The sequence below is a fragment of the Neopelma chrysocephalum genome, unplaced genomic scaffold, assembly GCF_003984885.1.
Source record: "Neopelma chrysocephalum unplaced genomic scaffold, ASM398488v2 Primary Assembly neopelma1_87, whole genome shotgun sequence".
In the NCBI taxonomy this organism is placed as follows: domain Eukaryota; kingdom Metazoa; phylum Chordata; class Aves; order Passeriformes; family Pipridae; genus Neopelma; species Neopelma chrysocephalum.
The window spans coordinates 4837094-4843093 of record NW_020897749.1 but is presented as its reverse complement, the minus strand read 5'-3'; positions in this window follow the sequence as shown (position 1 = coordinate 4843093).

The following is a 6000-nucleotide window of genomic DNA, read 5'->3' as shown; positions in this document are numbered from 1 at the left end:
TACTTTCTGATATGACAAATACTGTTGCTGGCAGTTTCATTTCTAGTAGATTGGTGCCTGTTTTTACTGTATTGCAGGAACTTCTATTTTGAGAACGAAAAGGTTATAAAACCCATTATAAAATTAAAACATTGTGAGGCTGAGGGATATTTCCATAATCACGTTTTGAATACTTAGGAAAAAATCTAACCAAACAATTACATTTCATAGAAAATACAGTGTAGTCACAAAGATTTTGTAAGCCTTTGTTTGGCCTTTCTCTACATATGCACTCATAATTAAAACCACCTACTGTATAAAAAATAAAACCTGCCAGATGGACTAAAGATTCGAGGTAATAATTACAGATTACACATGGACTAGGTATGGTCCCAGTTGTCCAATTCTACCCATGAAGAGCCTGAAAAAATGTAGCAGTTTTTCCTACACAAACAGTGCTTCCAGGGTGTTAAAAAGGTTGTTCACCACCATAATATTTTGATGTGGCTTTATCAGTGAAACTATAGTGAGCAAATCCAAAAGTCTTCAGAATGGCTTAGTAGTAAGGCTCCCTGCTCTCCACAGATTTGTATAATTTTCACACTGCTTCCAAAGAACTCTATGATTCCAGCCATTCCCATATACTCCTCAGCTGTGACAAGCTGTATTCTTTTTCTTGTCATCCAGGTCTTGAACAATCTGAAGTCAATGGGTATATGTTAGTCATCCACCAGCAGTTTATCTAATGTGACACTTTCTGCTATATTTTAATAATAAATTAATGCAATAATTTCATATGATAATGCAATTTAATACACTCTTTTTCTTTGCTCTGAAAGAATTTAAGAGTGAACACTGAAGCTTGTCTGATTCCAAAGTTATGTCTTTCAAAGTTGGTCTTCCTTTACTGTTTCCATACAGCCCTGACACATCTCAGCTGAGTAAGGTCATGTAGAGAGGCCCTGTTACATTCTTTCTTACAAGGTGTAATAAACTTACAATCATGACATCTTTTTCACTGACCATTCTGTTATTCAGAACAAAGGAAGTTTTAATTTCTTCAGACTGCTGTTAAAAACTTCCATATATTTGCTAGAAAAATTATAATATATGAACACCTCTTGGAATTAGGAAAATAAAAAAGGAAAAGAAAAAGATATAAAAATCTGAACATGCAGTAAACACTGTAAGTTGTGTCTGAAAGGACAAAACTGTACAATTGATGTAGATTGTAACCTTCGAAGAAGGATGCATCAAGAACATAATTAGGCATAAAAAATCATGACTGATCTGAAAATGCTTTCAATAGGTATAAAATTTCCACTATATTAATGAAACATACATATTTGATTGCTTTGTCTTTCACTTTCTTACTTCCAGTGTTATGGATATGAAAGAAAGGGATTTAAAAAGAGAAATCAAGAAAGTATAAAGCAGAAGATTAAACTGTGCTTTTTTAGTTCAGCCTTACATAAAATCCATCGAATTAAAAAGGATTAAAAGCTTTGTGAAATTTTCTTGAAAAAAAGTAAAGCAACATTTGGTTAAAAAAAGTTTGTTAGCTAAGTGAAGTGAATGTAAAATCTTGAACCTGGTGTTTCTCACTGGTATATTAAAAGGAGACTCCAGAAGCTCCAAAAGAGAACTCCATTAGGTTATATATTGTTATGCTGTAGCTATTCTATTTCATTTTCTCTGTTTAAAACATAGTTCTTCATCTCTATTCCTATTAGTAGAAAAGCATATGCAAACAATTGCACTCCCACATTCTTAAAAATAAATGTATTTATTAAAAATGAAATCCTGGTAAATCTGGAATATATTTAAATTAAATTTAGCTGTAAGAAAGGAAAAATACTGAGAACTTCACAGAGCATGAAAATTAACTATGATATGTTAATTGAAGTTGAATTTCAAACAGAACATGGAATCTTGTGGAGCTTCAATTACGAAAATGGTACATTCAGTTCAGCATAATAACAGTGTTCATTCTACCACACACTGAAGGGGGTTTTTTGAACTCAAAAGTCAAGAATTGTCAAGAAATGTGAGCACCACATCACACACAGCGTCTGCTGAGTATGGGTGTTTTCCAAACACTGATAGGAGCAGCATACTGTGTCACTAGAAGAGGGATAGTGAGTATCTTGCCACAGAAATCCATCCACTGCAGATCGCAAATATTACCACATTTAGAACAAATATTTGCCAAGGTTACTTGTACCAGCAGTTGTTTTTCATGACTGGATTGACAGTTTGACTAAGTCCATATAATTTTCACAGTTGGAGTTTCATGATTTGTCATGCAATGGTGGCCAGCCTGGCGCAGTGGGAAAGCCCACGATCCCATAAACCCCCCAAATGACGTGCCGGGATTTACCGTGTGAGTGCTGATCCACTGGGGCAGGGTCCAAATCACAAATCATTCCTTTGCCTCACAGGCAGGAGAATACTCCTGATCAACAACAGTACAAGGATAGCATTCCGATCCGGAGGTTTACTTGTTGTTGTGCTGCTTTTTTTCTGTTTCTGTGCATTCATGGGTTATTGTGCTGACAATACAGACAAAGACAAGAAAACATTCAGCTCTAGAGTGGAAATAGCTCCTTGCATGCTCTTTGGGCTATAATCTCAACTATTATTAATTTCTTTAAGAACACCCATCTCTACCAGTATAACTAAGGGAAAAGGGTGGTTGACACTTGGCAGGTCTGGAATCTAAATGACTTATAAACCTCTGTAGCTGATTCTCTAATTCACAATAATTTGTATTGAGTATGATTCTTTGTGTAAAAAGGACTTACTGGGCTCATTATAAAGACAAAACACTGGAATATAATGACGATTGGCAAGAAAAGTAAGGAGGAAGAGCACAGCATAATGGAAAAGAAAATGGAAAAAGCGAAATATGTAAAGGAATAAAGAAGAATAATCCTAGTTTTCTTTCAAAATGTCTTCCAGTAGGGCTTCCTTATGCCATCTACAACACACTCATACAGTGTCCCAAAAACCTTTCTCTTAGCAACCCCTATTGAAAGTTGTTGTTAGTAACGTATTGATGACTGAAAATTTAACATGTTCTGGAGGCTGATTGGGTTTCCAGCCTTACAGCTATTATTTCATCTCTCATTGTTACTCTGCTCATTTATGTGGGTTTCTTTGTTTTTCTTGTGGCAACATATGTGCTCTACGTCAGGTTCATTTCAGTTCATGCACCAAGGAATCCTACCTCATCTCCCAAAGTGGAACTCAGAGTAGTAGCTGAGACTACCAATTTAATCTTTTGACACGGATACTTTCTCTGGCCCAGAAGCCAACAGTAGCAAACTGCAGTGCAAAGGGGAGAGATAGCAGAGGGAGGACAAAAAGTCACTGAAATAAATAGCTTATAAACAAGTGCAACCCAAAGGTGAAATGAGCCTGTGGGTAGCTGTTGCTCGATTAATGGAAGAAATAAGGTTAAAATACCAGCTCTGAGACAGCTAGCTGTCACAATGTCAGAGCTCAAGAAAGACTTTTTTTTTCCCAGACAGAACATAAAATAACTTCTCCCTTTCATAACAGGGACATCTTTGCAAGCTATGTGTTACAAAGGAAGCCTGTTTCTTTAGGAGAAAAACAACATGCTTTCTTGACACAAAGACAATACTGGGAGCTCTGGGGCAGGTAAAAGGGATGGCAACATCCAGCACTCCTTATTTTTTATATTCCCCAAACTGCAACCAAGCAACTACTCAGCGTCCTACTCTGCCTATTGGGGAGTGCTGCATTTTGGACTGAAAACTTGCTAAGAGCCAAGCTTATAAGTAGCTACTGAAAACATTATTCTTTCTTTCATCTCTGCATTGCTTATTGAATATTTATGTGGCTCTGACTTTCTACCACCGTCAAAATTCCCCAGCCATATCCTGGCAACAAACCTCTGCTTTATCCTCTCTGAGGATTTTTAACTTCATTTCTGCTCTGACAATTTCCTGGTGCCTTTTTATTTAATACATCACTTAATCTTTTTTTTTTTTTTTGTGTGTGTGTGTGGGAACAGGTTAAGTGCCCTCCTGTTCCATTATACAGCTCTAGCACACTACTCCTCTTCCATAATTAAATATCTGCAGAAGAAGTGGACAGGCACGATGATGGATGCGATGGAGCACGGAGGAGCGATGGTGGGGTGGGCACATCAGGAGGAAGCCAGTACCAGTGGGAGCATGCTCACATGGAAAAGCCAGAGAGAGGGGAGATGCAGAAGCACTGTGGTTTGGCAGAAACAGTTGTGCAGCCATTATTCAGATGAGATCTCTCCAGCCAGAGAGCTAGAAACTACATATCTGTGAAATAAGTATACGGTTTTGGGTCATTAAGCCAACAGTATCTCTGTTCTCTCTCTGATAGGGGCAATAACATTTGACTGCAATTTTTAAGAATGTCTGTGGTCACAGGAAGGTTAGATTTTCTATTTGCCAGATCTATTGTTTGTTTGCTTCTTGGCTTTCTACATGAAAAAAGAAGTAAAAAACATTCCTGACCCAAGGATAGATAGCTAAAGTAGAGCTCAGATGTTTTTTTCACTATCAAATGGTACTCTTACGTGTTATGCTTTTCTTAGGTTAATCTAAGAAAGGGTGGGACAACAGATCTAACCCTTTTCCTGTAGGTTAATAATGTATTATTGTCTGCATCTTTTTTTCAAGTACTACCTCTGCCAACAAAGTTGTTTCTTGAGCTAAGCAAAAAATACAGATGCTTATGGTTTTCCTTGACTTGAGAACTTCTAGAGGTAGTGATCTTTTAGTGTAAAACAGCTTTCTTTCCTTTTTTTTTTTAATTGGGTATATCTAAATGTGATAGAATCTTGTCCATCATAATCTCACTTTTAAGTACTATACACCCAAATTAATGATTTGGAGGATTAAAATTTTAATCCAAAGCACTTGAAAAGAGACAGAGATCTCTTTGGATGACTGTATCACTTCAGAACCACAACACATATCTCATGCTGTACTAGTCTAATTTGTTGGGGTTTGTACCCTCACGATACTGTATCCTCATTACTTACTTCAAATATGGGAAACCCTCCCCAGCAAGAGCTCAATGTTTGGGATTCAAAGTGTTTAGCTCATCTGTCTTGAAAAACCAAACAGGCAAATCACCTTAAATTTTCCATGATACAGAAATTTGCACTAAGCTTCCAGTTCTTATGGGGAAATTTTTAGCTTTACAAAACATTAATTTTTTTCTATTGGATAATGAGTCACATAAATATTTTCAGCTCCCTTATCTCGTCTGGCCCTCAGAGGAAGGAAACATCTTTCAGCACTAGATGCAGGGCCATACCACTGAAGGATTCAATATGGTCATAGCTACCCAAAACCCGCCCATCATTGTCGCAATGAAACAAAAATATTTGCATTATTATTAATTCAAAATAATAATCAGCATGGCCATTTTAATGGCTCCTACAGCACTCAACTGGAACTTCGCTTGCCATCCATTCCTGTCAATCACCGTGGAAAAGCTCTGTCTGAAAGCAGAACTGATTCTGCTCAGCATGGAAGCTGAAAATACAGCTACAAGGCAGTTAGTGTTAATATACTCCCAGAAATGACATTAAGGTGGTGAAAAGTTCGATAAATACGAGTAAACAAATTAAAAGCTGTGACAAAAACACGCTCATACATATACTTACAGTGGCTTAATAGACTGAGTAATGTGGGACTTCCAGAAATGCAGGGAAAACTGGTCTGCTTTTAAAGCCATACAGACCAATGTTTTAAAATAAAAAAAAAAAAGGGCCTTTCTGAAAGCCTTGTTTCATGGTTTGCAGTCTGTCCAGTCCTCATTTGTTCCATAAGATACATCTTAAAATGAAATTGCCTGAATGAAGGATTGGATCTTTAACTTAAACAAAGTCTTAAACAGATCTTCAGCCCTATTCTCTTGTTCCTGTGCCAAACGACCGCTTGTTCATCTCAGACTGCAGTTAAATTCCTAAAGAAAAGGGACAGAAACCTTTTTTTTTTTTCC